This window comes from Lolium perenne, chromosome 3 (assembly GCF_019359855.2).
Source record: "Lolium perenne isolate Kyuss_39 chromosome 3, Kyuss_2.0, whole genome shotgun sequence".
In the NCBI taxonomy this organism is placed as follows: Eukaryota; Viridiplantae; Streptophyta; class Magnoliopsida; order Poales; family Poaceae; genus Lolium; species Lolium perenne.
This window is the reverse complement of record NC_067246.2, coordinates 243,774,877-243,790,940: the sequence shown is the minus strand read 5'-3', so window position 1 is coordinate 243,790,940 and position 16,064 is coordinate 243,774,877.

Genomic DNA, 16,064 nt, shown 5'->3' with positions numbered 1-16,064 from the left:
CATTTCTATGGTTTATTTTGAGTAAGTTTGAAAACATTTGAAACTTGTAAACTTTTCATGACAAACATAACATTCATTCATTCAACACACATTACAAACTAACACACTCATATTCCAATGGTTTTAAGAACCATTCTCATGCTACGATACAAAGGACGGGATACAACTCACACCTACATAAGTGAAACTAGTGCAACTACTCCTCATCCTCGACGTCGATCGGGACGTAGTCGTCAGGTCCCGCCTCCAGGAACTCGTAGTCCTCCTCCTCAGTGAACTCGTCCTCCTCAAAGTCGTTGTCATCGCTCAGGAAGGCTCCTCCTCCCTGAAGGTCGATGCCTCCGTCGTCATCCTCCAGCTCCCGAATCTGATCCTCCTGGGCCTTGACAGTGGCCTCAAGTGACGCGATCTTGGCGCGAAGGCGCACAATCGTAGCGTCCTTCTTGGCACGCTGCTGGCGAAGGCTCTTGCGGTCGTTGTTGAGTAGCTTGATCGCCTCACCCTGCTCGGCGATGTGAGCATGGGTCTGGTTCGCGTAAGCGCGAGTGGCGTCGAGGTCCTTCTGAGTCTGGTAGAGCATGAAATCCAGGTGCTCAGCATGGTGCCTCAACTGCGGGTACGGCTGCAGTTCCATGGGCACTCCCATGGCATCACGCCTCACGAGATGCGCGAAGCGCGAAGCGAGGATGCGCACCACGTTCTGTCCACAGAGGCGCGCAAGTGCCTCCTGAAGGCCTCGTGCGAGTCCGTCGAGCCAGTTGCTCTCACGGAAGGAGAAGAGGATCCTCTCAGAAGTAGGAGGCTCCATCTTGCCCCTCAAGTCGGTGGTGATGATCCACTGCAACTCTCCTCCAGGAGTGTCGTCCACCTGAATCCCGTGGAACTCAGGGTGCGGGCGCTCGAGGAAGTCCGAAAGGGCGTTGAGGTCATGCTCGAAGATCAAGCTCCCTCCGTTCCCAAGCTGGTAAAACTTGGTGTTGATGGGTTCATTCGGCTCCATCTGAAAGAGAATTGGATGAGTAGGTTAGAGAGTGCAAAGTGTGGCAAAATTTTAAGTAGATTCAATAAGGTAGAACATGATTCATCAAATTTTTGGAAAAGTCTCAAAGGCAAGAGTGTAAGTAAATTTTCACAAATATTCCCTTCATTTGATTTCAAAGTTAAGTTTTTTAGAACGCCCATTCTAACTAAGGTCTTCTAAGGTCAAACAATGGCTCTGATACCAACTTGTCAACACCCGGATTTTTAAGTACGGATGCCTATTATGTCATACATCGCAATCCCAGGAATATTGTTGTTGCGAGGCATAATAGTTAAGTATCACAGTCATCATTCATTACAAACCATAATATCTTACAAATTGGAATCACATGATCCATATTACACGAATAGTTGATCTATCGATCAACGAACAAACACAAGTTCATAGCGGAAGCGTAAGATACAAGGACTCTTTAGTCCACAGGCCAACGCTTGACGTCGGAAGACTCCTAGTTGTCGTAGGCATCCTGCTGGTCATCTCCTTGTTCATCTTCATACTCTGGCCATTTGAATAGCCAGGGACAAAGCCGTGAGTACTTCAAGTACTCGCAAACTAATACTAATGTAAGTGCTAGACATTTCTAGTATGGTTTGATAAGCTCTAGTTTATTTGCATAAAGCCAAGTTTAGTTCACAAGTATTTGAGAAAAGCTTGTTCATATGCTAACTAACTCAAGTGGGAACATTAGTGTCATTCCCACCATTCAAGTGGTGATTTCAATTCAATTCACCACAAGTCATTTCACCATCTTATTTCAACATCATTTTCAAAAATTTGACATCGAAAACTGTATGGCCTTTCCAACCGTCCGTAACCATGGACGCGGCTATTCGAATAGATTTACACTCTGCAGAGGTTGCACACTTGTGCCACAACATTTGATTTCATCCGTCGGGATTACCCCGAATCATCGTAACACAGTACGCGGATCATCAACCATAACCTTTCACTTACAAATCCTAGTATGAGCACCTCTCCCCATGAGCTTGGCCTCCCAGTGAAGACCAACTGTCAACCTGGGAACTGCACACGGCTTGGCCGTACAATTCACCTCAATTTCACATCATTTCTCAACAACGGAGGCAGCCTCAAGTGTAACCCCTATGACGTGTGTTCAGAGGGAACCCATACTAAGATGCATAAACTTCCAGTTAAGCCCTACCCATAATCAGGTATTGTGGGGGTACTTAATATTGGAAAGGTATCACATTCAAACCAATATCATGTTTATCAAAAATCACCATCTTCTCTTTGTCATATTCACCTTCAAAAATCATTCAATGGAATGCTTCATCATTCCAAGGTTTCAAATTCATTTCAAGTCACATTGTTCCCATCTAGAGTAGTCAAGTTTTATTCATTAGCACTAGCTCTAAATCATGAGGGGTGCTATCTTGCTTTGCTTGATGGAGACTAACTTTACTACTCTAGTAAACTTCTTTACTTTGACCAAAGTTAACTATAAAAGCAACTTCTTGAGAAAACAAGTAAAAACTTGTAATGTATAAACTTGGGATAGGCTTATGTAAGAAAAGGTAAGATTCATGGTGCCTTGCCCCAAAAGGGCTTTGCACTTTGCAAGAATATTAGCTTGCCTTGGTAGTTCTCAAAATTCTCCTCCTCCTCCTCCTGGTAGCAACCTTCTTCTTCCGTGTACTCTCCGGTGCTAGCGTCTAAATTTAAATATGAGTATAATTACTCACTAATTCAATGGCTATTCCATACATCACATATAATCACACAAACTATTCTAGGCACACAATTAATCTAATTTGGGTGTATTGGTTGTGTGGCTTGAGGAGAATTTACTTCTTTTTATTTAATATGTAAATGATAGTTTCCATAGGGTTCTTGAGAAATAATTTCCTCTCATTGAAATCTTCTTAAGATTTAATTTCTCAAACAATCATTCATGAACTTATATTGACCTAAGTCAAACCTTCATTATCATCATTTGAGAAAATGATTTAAATGAGGTAGATCACCTCATATCATTTAATAATGCTACATATGATTTAAATCTCTAAGTAATTCATATAGGAGAGTTTGGGCCAGGGGTCCAAACATCACATGAATTCATTTGAGACAAGGTTTAAATGAAGTATAATACTTCATATGCTTTACTTAATAGTTTTGGACAATATCAACTACATAAACTAGCCATATTGTCCATTAATTAAACTAGGGCATGATCATGCAAAGTGACCACACCATTTTCTTGCATAAACAATTAGTGTAAGTCAAATGTGAGCTATTAGAGTTGGAATTAACTTAATATCTATTTTAGTTGATTTTTAATAATTATTTGAATAGGGAAAAGTCCCTGCCTTCTTCTTTTTATCAGATTAATTCTACAACTAATCTTGACATGGGACCAGTGGCATTCTGTAGATCTTTTTACTAGCTTTCCAACAATATAAAATTCATTGAATTTGGTTAAGCCAATTTGAATCTATGGATTTTCAAAGTTGGGGCAGTATTGAAATTTATTTGGATTTGTTTAAATGGAATTTGAATTAATAGGGCCGGCGGGAAAACGAAACTGGGCTGATTCGAAATAAAACGGCCCAGTCCAGCCCACCACGGTCCACAGACGCGTGGGCTTGCTGACAGCGTGGGGTCCACGCGTCAGCGACTCATCACTACCGAATCGGTATGTTTTAAACAGAGGCGTTGGATTAGAAGCGCATCTAACGGTCGAGGTTCGTCGTCTTCTCCGACGAGAACCCGACATGCTGGCGGCGAGGGTAGGGGGTCGGAGAGCTCACCGTGGCTCCAGCTAGGGTAGGCAATGTGCGTGATGACGTTGTGGACGACGGCGAAGCGTCTGGTACCGGCGGCAGCTCCTGGAATGGCTCCAATCGACGGCGGCGACCACCAGGTACTGGCGGCTCCGATCTTCAAATTGGGGCAGCTCCTGTGATGATTGAGTGAGTGGTGGGGTGGTGGAGAGGCAGTGAAGGGTGGTGAGTGCGGTGGTGTGCTCCGTTGCTTCCAGGGAACTCGCTATTTATAGGATTGAGAGAGGGTGGCGGGGCAGTGATGCGGTCGACAATGGCGCGGCTTCTCCGGTGAGCTATCGAGCTAGGCGAGGGCGCAGGGGTGTTCGCGATGTCACCACGGTCCTCTGGGCGGCGACAGCTAGGGTAGGCGGTGCCTAATGCGGTCGCCTTGTTTCCATGTCTAGCGGTGTCCGCGTCGGGGTTTCCTCTTCGTCTCCGGCGGCGGCGGGCACGGGTCGTGGTCGAGAGCATGTCTGGCGGCTGCGTACGTGTGCGGCGGTGCTCAACTCGTGGCGAGGTGGTCCAGGGCGTGAACGAGGTGGCCAGGCGGCGCGTGTCCAGAGCGCGTCTGCGGGCATGCACGCGCGACGTCGTCGGCATGGCGTGGCCACCATTGGGCGCGCGTTGTCCGGCGGCTGTCGAGCTCCTCCTCGACCAGGGCTTGCTCTAGGAGGTCCAGTAGGGTGTGGTGGCGAGCAATGGCACGGTGGCCAGGTTGGGGAAGGAAGGAGGAGAGGGGGAGGTTGTCGGGTTGGTGACATGGCCGACATGGCCATGTCCTAGCCTTGCTCCTCCTCTCCCTTAGGGTTACTATGCTTCATTGATGGTTAGAGGGGACCAGGGGACCATTTAGACTAGGTTTGAGGTAGATTAGATGAGGTAGATCACTATTGCAAATAGTGTCAAATAGTTACATAGATGCTATTTGTGAATTTTGTTTAAATTCGATTTAATTCAAATAGTTGTAAGTTTTGAATTGTGTGTGTTTCATTGAGTTAGAAACGACCAGAGGTGATGAAGTGTGGTGGTGGAATTTTTGAATTCAAAGAATTGCAAAAATTGACAAGTGTGAGATTGTTGCACTTAATAAAAAGTTGCAACTTTGGATGAGCATAGCTTTGGATCTAGAAAGAATTTGGCATGGTGATATTTACAAGAAGTGTTCACCTTGATGTTGTCTTGGATGAGGTGCAAAGAGTTAGCAAGGTTTAGTTTGAAAATTTTGAATTACAGAGGCTCAAAGTGGTGATCAGACTATAATTGGCAGATTTGGCCATTATCATATGTGAGCAAATTTTGTATTTGAAATCCATTTGATTTGTGATTCTTTGATTCCAAAAGTTGTAATAAGTGTTTAGTAACATTATTCAACTAATGGTGAAGACCAAATAGGTCTAGGGTAAAAAATTATAAAAATGCCATAGGGCATATCTTAGGGTTTTAGGGTTTTTCATTTATTTGATTTCTTTCTCTTTTTGATTTATTTGGTTGGTGATCTTCTCATGATCACATTAGGGTTTTAGGATTTAGCTTATACACATAATAACAATCATCATGGCATATCAAGCAAATGCACAAGTCCTATGCATGGCACTATATGCAATTTGAAAAGTTTTTGTTGGTTTGAAATTTTGCTCTCTGGAATTCTTCTAACTTTCTTTTATTGAAATTTGGGATGTTACACTTCGCCTAAGCGTATGCGGGAGTTGTATGTGGAGGAGAGGTAGCTAGGGTTTGGGGAGAAGGGGCATGGGCGCCGGCCAACTAGGGGCTTGATACGTCTCCGACGTATCGATAATTTCTTGTGTTCCGTGCCACATTATTGATGATATCTACATGTTTTATGCACACTTTATGTCATATTCGTGCATTTTCTGGAACTAACCTATTAACAAGATGCCGAAGAGCCAGTTGCTGTTTTCTGCTGTTTTTGGTTTCAGAAATCCTAGTAAAGAAATATTCTCGGAATTGGACGAAATCAACGCCCAGGGTCCTATTTTGCCACGAAGCTTCCAGAAGACCGAAGAGGAGACGAAGTGGGACCACGAGGTGGCCACACCCTAGGGCGGCGCGGCCCAGGCCCTGGCCGCGCCGACCTATGGTGTGGGCCCCTCGTGCCGCCTCTTTACCTGCCCTTCCGCCTACTTAAAGCCTCCGTCGCGAAACCCCCAGTACCGAGAGCCACGATACGGAAAACCTTCCAGAGACGCCGCCGCCAATCCCATCTTGGGGGATTCAGGAGATCGCCTCCGGCACCCTGCCAGAGAGGGGAATCATCTCCCGGAGGACTCTACGCCGCCATGGTCGCCTCCGGAGTGATGAGTGAGTAGTCTACCCCTGGACTATGGGTCCATAGCAGTAGCTAGATGGTTGTCTTCTCCCCATTGTGCTTAATTGTCGGGTCTTGTGAGCTACCGAACATGATCAAGATCATCTATCTGTAATTCTATATGTTGTGTTTGTTGGGATCCGATGAATAGAGAATACTTGTTATGTTGATTATCAATTTATATCTATGTGTTGTTTATGATCTTGCATGCACTCCGTTACTAGTAGATGCTCTGGCCAAGTAGATGCTTGTAACTCCAAGAGGGAGTATTTATGCTCGATAGTGGGTTCATGTCTCCGTGAATCTGGGGAAGTGACAGAAATCTCTAAGATTATGGATGTGTTGTTGCCACTAGGGATAAAACATTGGTGCTATGTTCGAGGATGTACTTACTGATTACATTACGCGCAATACTTAATGCAATTATCTGTTGTTTTCAACTTAATACTGGAGGGGGTTCGGATGATAACCTGAAGGTGGACTTTTGAGGCATAGATGCATGCTGGATAGCGGTCTATGTACTTTGTCGTAATGCCCAATTAAATCTCACTGTACTCATCATAATATGTATGTGCATGGTCATGCCCTCTTTATTTGTCAATTGCCCAACTGTAATTTGTTCACCCAACATGCTATTTATCTTATGGGAGAGACACCTCTAGTGAACTGTGGACCCCGGTCCTATTCTTTACATCGCATACAATCTACTGCAATACTGTTTTACTGTTTTCTGCAAATAATCATCTTCCACACAATACGGTTAATCCTTTGTTACAGCAAGCCGGTGAGATTGACAACCTCACTGTTTCGTTGGGGCAAAGTACTTTGGTTGTGTTGTGCAGGTTCCACGTTGGCGCCAGAATCTCTGGTGTTGCACCGCACTACATCCCGCCGCCATCAACCTTCAACGTGCTTCTTGACTCCTACTGGTTCAATTAAACCTTGGTTTCTTACTGAGGGAAACTTGCCGCTGTGCGCATCACACCTTTCTCTTGGGGTTCCCAACGGACGTGTCAACTACACGCATCAAGCAAATTTCTGGCGCCGTTGCCGGGGAGATCAAGACACGCTGCAAGGGGAGTCTCCACATCGCAATCTCTTTACTTTGTTTTTGTCTTGCTTAGTTTTATTTACTACTTTGTTTGCTGCACTCTATATCAAAAACACACAAAAAATTAGTTACTTGCATTTACTTTATCTAGTTTGCTTTATTTACTACTGCTAAAATGGCCACTCCTGAAAATACTAAGTTGTGTGACTTCACAACCACAAATAATAATGATTTCTTATGCACACCTATTGCTCCACCTGCTACTACAGCAGAATTCTTTGAAATTAAACCTGCTTTACTGAATCTTGTTATGCGAGAACAATTTTCTGGTGTTAGTTCTGATGATGCTGCTGCCCATCTCAATAATTTTGTTGAATTGTGTGAAATGCAAAAATATAAAGATGTAGATGGTGACATTATAAAATTAAAATTGTTCCCTTTCTCATTAAGAGGAAGAGCTAAAGATTGGTTGCTATCTCTGCCTAAGAATAGTATTGATTCATGGACTAAATGCAAGGATGCTTTTATTGGTAGATATTATCCCCCTGCTAAAATTATATCTTTGAGGAGTAGCATAATGAATTTTAAACAATTAGATACTGAGCATGTTGCACAAGCATGGGAAAGAATGAAATCTTTGGTTAAAAATTGCCCAACCCATGGACTGACTACTTGGATGATCATCCAAACCTTTTATGCAGGACTGAATTTTTCTTCGCGGAACCTATTGGATTCAGCTGCTGGAGGTACCTTTATGTCCATCACTCTTGGTGAAGCAACAAAGCTTCTTGATAATATGATGATCAATTACTCTGAATGGCACACAGAAAGAGCTCCACAAGGTAAGAAGGTAAATTCTGTCGAAGAAACCTCTTCCTTGAGTGATAAGATTGATGCTATTATGTCTATGCTTGTGAATGATAGGACAAATGTTGATCCTAATAATGTTCCGTTAGCTTCATTGGTTGCCCAAGAAGAACATGTTGATGTAAACTTCATTAAAAATAATAATTTCAACAACAATACTTATCGGAACAATTCTAGTAATAACTATAGGCCATATCCTTATAATAATGGTAACGGTTATGCTAATTCTTATGGGAATTCTTACAATAATAATAGGAACACACCCCCTGGACTTGAAGCTATGCTTAAAGAATTTATTAGTACACAAACTGCCTTTAACAAATCTGTTGAGGAAAAACTCAATAAAATTGATATTCTCGCTTCTAAGGTTGATAGTCTTGCCTCTGATGTTGATCTTTTGAAATCGAAAGTTATGCCTAATAGGGATATTGAAAATAAAATTGTTACTACAGCAAATGCCATCCAAGTTAGAATTAATGAGAATATAAGATTAATGGCTGAATTGCGTGCTAGGTGGGATAGAGAAGAAAATGAAAAACTAGCTAAAGAGAAGAATGTAGCTAAAGTTTGGACTATTACCACCACTAGTAATGCTAATGCTACACAAGTTGCTGCACCTCCTACTATTACTAATAAAATAATTGGTGTTAGCAATGTTTCCACTTCTAATGCAAAGCGCGAGAAACTGCCTGAAACTGCTAAAACTGCTGAAACTGCCTGTGATAAAGCTGCTGAAATTTTTTCCAACATTGGGGATGATGATCCCATTGATTTAGATTATAATGGTTTGAATTTTGATGATTTCCACATCTCTGAAGTTATAAAGTTCTTGCAAAAACTTGCTAAAAGTCCTAACGCTAGTGCTATAAATTTGGCTTTCACGCAACATATTACAAATGCTCTCATAAAAGCTAGAGAAGAGAAATTAGAGCGCGAAGCCTCTATTCCTAAAAAGCTAGAGGATGGTTGGGAGCCCATCATTAAGATGAAGGTTACAGATTTTGATTGTAATGCTTTATGTGATCTTGGTGCAAGTATTTCCGTTATGCCTAAGAAAATCTATAATATGCTTGACTTGCCACCGCTGAAAAATTGTTATTTGGATGTTAATCTTGCTGATCATTCTACAAAGAAACCTTTGGGGAGAGTTGATAATGTTCATATTATGGTTAACAATAACCTTGTCCCCGTTGATTTTGTTGTCTTGGATATTGAATGCAATGCATCTTGCCCAATTATATTGGGAAGACCTTTTCTTCGAACTGTTGGTGCTATCATTGATATGAAGGAAGGTAATATTAAATATCAATTTCATCTCAAGAAAGGTATGGAACACTTCCCTAGAAAGAGAATGAAGTTACCTTATGATTCTATTATTAGAACAAATTATGATGTTGATGCTTCGTCTCTTGATGTTACTTGATTTACACTTTCTGCGCCTAGCTGAAAGGCGTTAAAGAAAAGCGCTTATGGGAGACAACCCATGTTTTTACTACAGTATTTTTGTTTTATATTTGAGTCTTGGAAGTTGTTTACTACTGTAGCAACCCCTTCTTATCTTAGTTTTGTGTTTTGTTGTGCCAAGTAAAGTCTTTGATAGTAAAGTTCATACTAGATTTGGATTACTGCGCAGTTTCAGATTTCTTTGCTGTCACGAATCTGGGCTGTTTTCTCTGTAGGTAACTCAGAAAATTATGCCAATTTACGTGAGTGATCCTCAGATATGTACGCAACTTTCATTCAATTTGAGAATTTTCATTTGAGCAAGTCTGGTGCCTCGATAAAATTCGTCAATACGAACTGTTCTGTTTTTGACAGATTCTGCCTTTTATTTCGCATTGCCTCTTTTGCTATGTTGGATGAATTTCTTTGATCCATTAATGTCCAGTAGCTTTATGCAATGTCCAGAAGTGTTAAGAATGATTGTGTCACCTCTGAACATGTTAATTTTTATTGTCCACTAACCCTCTAATGAGTTGTTTCGAGTTTGGTGTGGAGGAAGTTTTCAAGGATCAAGAGAGGAGTATGATGCAATATGATCAAGGAGAGTGAAAGCTCTAAGCTTGGGGATGCCCCGGTGGTTCACCCCTGCATATTCTAAGAAGACTCAAGCGTCTAAGCTTGGGGATGCCCAAGGCATCCCCTTCTTCATCGACAACATTATCAGGTTCCTCCCCTGAAACTATATTTTTATTCCATCACATCTTATGTGCTTTTCTTGGAGCGCCGGTTTGTTTTTGTTTTTGTTTTGTTTGAATAAAATGGATCCTAGCATTCACTGTATGGGAGAGAGACACGCTCCGCTGTAGCATTTGGACAAGTATGTCCTTAGGCTCTACTCATAATATTCATGGCGAAGTTTCTTCTTCGTTAAATTGTTATATGGTTGGAATTGGAAAATGCTACATGTAGTAATTCTAAAATGTCTTGGATAATGTGATACTTGGCAATTGTTGTGCTCATGTTTAAGCTCTTGCATCATATGCTTTGCACCCATTAATGAAGAAATACATAGAGCATGCTAAAATTTGGTTTGCATATTTGGTCTCTCTAAAGTCTAGATAATTTCTAGTATTGAGTTTTGAACAACAAGGAAGACGGTGTAGAGTCTTATAATGTTTACAATATGTCTTTTATGTGAGTTTTGCTGCGCCGTTCATCCTTGTGTTTGTTTCAAATAACCTTGCCAGCCTAAACCTTGTATCGAGAGGGAATACTTCTCATGCATCCAAAATCCTTGAGCCAACCACTATGCCATTTGTGTCCACCATACCTACCTACTACATGGTATTTCTCCGCCATTCCAAAGTAAATTGCTTGAGTGCTACCTTTAAATTTCCATTCTCCACCTTTACAATATATAGCTCATGGGACAAATAGCTTAAAAACTATTGTGGTATTGAATATGTACTTATGCACTTTATCTCTTATTAAGTTGCTTGTTGTGCGATAACCATGTTCACTGGGGACGCCATCAACTATTCTTTGTTGAATATCATGTGAGTTGCTATGCATGTCCGTCTTGTCTGAAGTAAGAGAGATCTACCACCTTAATGGTTGGAGCATACATATTGTTAGAGAAGATCATTGGGCCGCTAACTAAAGCCATGATTCATGGTGGAAGTTTCAGTTTTGGACATATATCCTCAATCTCATATGAGAATAATAATTGTTGCCACATGCTTATGCATTAAAGAGGAGTCCATTATCTGTTGTCCATGTTGTCCCGGTATGGATGTCTAAGTTGAGAATAATCAAAAGCGAGAAATCCAAAATGCGAGCTTTCTCCTTAGACCTTTGTACAGGCGGCATGGAGGTACCCCATTGTGACACTTGGTTAAAACATGTGTATTGCGATGATCCGGTAGTCCAAGCTAATTAGGACAAGGTGCGGGCACTATTAGTATACTATGCATGAGGCTTGCAACTTGTAAGATATAATTTACATAACTCATATGCTTTATTACTACCGTTGACAAAATTGTTTCATGTTTTCAAAATAAAAGCTCTAGCACAAATATAGCAATCAATGCTTTCCTCTTTGAAGGACCATTCTTTTTTACTTTTATGTTGAGTCAGTTCACCTATTTCTCTCCACCTCAAGAAGCAAACACTTGTGTGAACTGTGCATTGATTCCTACATACTTGCATATTGCACTTATTATATTACTCTATGTTGACGATTATCCATGAGATATACATGTTATAAGTTGAAAGCAACCGCTGAAACTTAATCTTCCTTTGTGTTGCTTCAATACCTTTACTTTGATTTATTGCTTTATGAGTTAACTCTTATGCAAGACTTATTGATGCTTGTCTTGAAGTACTATTCATGAAAAGTCTTTGCTTTATGATTCACTTGTTTACTCATGTCATTACCATTGTTTTGATCGCTGCATTCATTACATATGTTTACAAATAGTATGATCAAGGTTATGATGGCATGTCACTCCAGAAATTATCTTTGTTATCGCTTTACCTGCTCGGGACGAGCAGAACTAAGCTTGGGGATGCTGATACGTCTCCGACGTATCGATATTTCTTGTGTTCCATGCCACATTATTGATGATATCTACATGTTTTATGCACACTTTATGTCATATTCGTGCATTTTCTGGAACTAACCTATTAACAAGATGCCGAAGAGCCGATTCTTGTTTCTGCTGTTTTTGGTTTCAGAAATCCTAGTAAAGAAATATTCTCGGAATTGGACGAAATCAATGCCCAGGGTCCTATTTTGCCACGAAGCTTCCAGAAGACCGAAGAGGAGACGAAGTGGGGCCACGAGGTGGCCACACCCTAGGGCGGCGCGGCCCAGGCCCTGGCCGCGCCGACCTATGGTGTGGGCCCCTCGTGCCGCCTCTTTACCTGCCCTTCCGCCTACTTAAAGCCTCCGTCGCGAAACCCCCAGTACCGAGAGCCACGATACGGAAAACCTTACTGAGACGCCGCCGCCGCCAATCCCATCTCGGGGATTCAGAGATCGCCTCCGGCACCCTGCCGGAGAGGGGAATCATCTCCCGGAGGACTCTACGCCGCCATGGTCGCCTCCGGAGTGATGAGTGAGTAGTCTACCCCTGGACTATGGGTCCATAGCAGTAGCTAGATGGTTGTCTTCTCCCCATTGTGCTTAATTGTCGGGTCTTGTGAGCTGCCGAACATGATCAAGATCATCTATCTGTAATTCTATATGTTGTGTTTGTTGGGATCCGATGAATAGAGAATACTTGTTATGTTGATTATCAATTTATATCTATGTGTTGTTTATGATCTTGCATGCACTCCGTTACTAGTAGATGCTCTGGCCAAGTAGATGCTTGTAACTCCAAGAGGGAGTATTTATGCTCGATAGTGGGTTCATGTCTCCGTGAATCTGGGGAAGTGACAGAAATCTCTAAGATTATGGATGTGCTGTTGCCACTAGGGATAAAACATTGGTGCTATGTTCGAGGATGTAGTTACTGATTACATTACGCGCAATACTTAATGCAATTGTCTGTTGTTTTCAACTTAATACTGGAGGGGGTTCGGATGATAACCTGAAGGTGGACTTTTTAGGCATAGATGCATGCTGGATAGCGGTCTATGTACTTTGTCGTAATGCCCAATTAAATCTCACTGTACTCATCATAATATGTATGTGCATGGTCATGCCCTCTTTATTTGTCAATTGCCCAACTGTAATTTGTTCACCCAATGACAAGGTATCAACTTGTCAATGCCTATGGATTGTAGGCTAGGGTTTAGTTGGAAGTAGAGGGTAAGTAGATCTCGAAGGTTTCAGCCGAAAAGTACTCAACGATTGTGAAAACTAGGGTTTGTAGATAATGATTCGATTATTTCTTCGTCCCTCGACTCCCCCTTTATATAGGAGGTGGAGCCGAGGGATTCGTGCTATACAAGTTACAGAGTCCGGGACGGTTTCTAACTCATCCCGCCAGATTACAAATAACACTTCCTACTACAACTCTTAACTTTCCTTAATATATCTTGGGCTCCCGAATCTTCTTATTCTTCGGGTAGTGGGCCTTCAGTAAACCCCGGGTACTATCTTCGGCAGGCCCATTTGGGATGCCTATGTCAGTAGCCCCCGAGATTTTGCTTGAATCGTAGAGTCAGGGAAAATCTCCACTGTTTATTTTTATTCGAAAGCTTTAACCTTTTTATACTTCTTCACATAAAATTCTATATTGTACAGGGATAATGGTAGTTGGGGCTAGTTCATCTGACGGATCAGGTACTAGTTAACTGCTCTAGTGGCAATCCGCAAAAACCTACTTCAAGATCACGTCCCTGGACATGATCTCGGGATACTGGTGTAAACTTCGACAGGTGCCGCTTAAGGTCTTACCATTCTGTCGAGTCCCAGTCAAATTTATCGGGTACCTAACGCGTCCGTTAGGATTTTTCTTCGTATCTGTTGATACGGATAAAAGTAGCAGAGCGCAGTCTTTGGCGATGCCACGCCCAGCAGAACGGATCTGGGGTCTTACCTTCGCAAATTTGCGGCATTCAGAAATTGATCGCAACTTTGGCGTTCTGAGAATATATTATCGAGTGCTTTTCCGGCTGTTGGAATGGCACATTTTATCGAGTCAAATATGACTTATATTGCTCTCCCGATGGGAGTATATGTAGAGTTAATTATAACTCGAAATATACTCTCTTGCTTTTCTATCTTTTATTTTTGAACTTCATCGGGCACGCGAACAGCGTTCCCGATGGGAGTAACCCGAGGCTACAGCCAAGAACTTGTGCTTGGTTGTAGGCTCAACATTTTAGTCCACCTTGTCACTATATTGTCATTATGTTCCAATATGATCTTCTTTTTATCTCTCGGGTGCGCGAACAGCGCTCCCGATGGGAGTAGCCCCCGAGGCTACAGCCAAGGACTTGTGCTTGGTTGTAGGCTCCCGCAATTTCTATACTGCCATACTCGAAATTTTACTTTTTGTCGAAGTAGCCCCCGAGCATTTGGGCAAAAACTTGTATTTGATCAAAGGCTCCCGAAGTATTCAAATAACTCCTCCTGTCGCCAATCTTCTTTTATTTTCTTGTCGGCATGCTTCCCTTAATCAAATTTACTTCATCTCTGTTTAATAGTCGTGATTTTTCTGCCCTGTGGGTCCATTGCTTCTACCACGTTGACACGTCGTGCAAGTGGGGGACACACGTCCTCCGCTTTTCCTGGCGCACGTACGGTAACGCTTATCTCAGTAAAAATACCTTTTTACCCTTTTATCTAGAAGATTTGTTGTCACCACACGATTTCTTCATCCAACGGTGCATTGCTTCACCCGATTCTTATATAAACCTTTCTTCAACCTCCGTTCACTCCCTCGCTTGCGCCGCACATCTGTTCCTCTTCGCAAAAGCTTCCCCTGCGCCCAACTCTCTCTGATCTTCCGCACTCACGAACATTGCTTTGCCCATTGCCGTTGATGCCACCGCGTACGTGACTCACTCGCCACAGCACTCCAGAATCCAAGATGGCCGCCGAAGATCTTGAGTGGGAGAGATCTAAAATCTCCAACCAGGATGTCAACACTCTGAAGAGGCTTGGCCTCATGAAGAAGGAAGACGCCATCCGCTTTCCCAGCGAAGAAAGCTACCCCAACCCTCCAATGGAGTACCGGGTTAGTTTCGTTGATCACTTCATTCGCGGCCTTTCGGCCCCAATTCACGATTTCCTCCGCGGCCTTCTTTTTGTTTACGGGATTCAACTGCACCAGTTGACCCCCAATTCCATCCTTCACATTTCCATTTTTATCACACTTTGCGAATGCTTCCTCGGAATCCCTCCTAATTGGGCTCTGTGGAAACGCATTTTCTGCCTCCGCCGCAATGGCTCCCACAACGCCACCTATAACATAGGCGGCGTTGTTATCTGTGTCCGAACTGATGTCGATTACTTCGACGTCAAATTTCCTGATTCTGTCCAAGGATGGCGCAAAAGGTGGCTCTACATTCACGAAGAAAGCGCCAACTCTATTGAACACAACATAGATCCTTTCGACGGAAGTGCCAAAATTCAGCGCCGCCGCTCCTGGGATGCCGAAGCTTCCGATGAAGAGAAAAAGGCAACAGAGGCACTCATGTCTCGTATTCATCAGCTTCAAAACACTCGAGGCAAAGAGCTGTCTGGTGTTCAAATCACTGCCTACTTTCTTAGGATTAGAGTGCAGCCTCTTCAGGCTCGCAAAAATCCCCTTTGGACGTATTCTGGTGAAAACGACGCCAATAGAATCTCCAGTGATCTGTCTGCAAAGGACTTGGAGAAATTGATTCGAAGAGTTTCCCGCCTGGCCAAGAAGGATCCTATTCCCTCCTCTTGTCGCGTGGAACCATACAGCTCCGCCAATCCTCTCCCCGAGGTATTTTGTCTTCTCGAGTTTCTATCTTGTTCCGAATTTTCCCTGCATCTCATTGTATTGGTATCGCTCTAATTTTTCGTTTGTCGCTATTTTCTTACAGAACCATCCTACTATGACT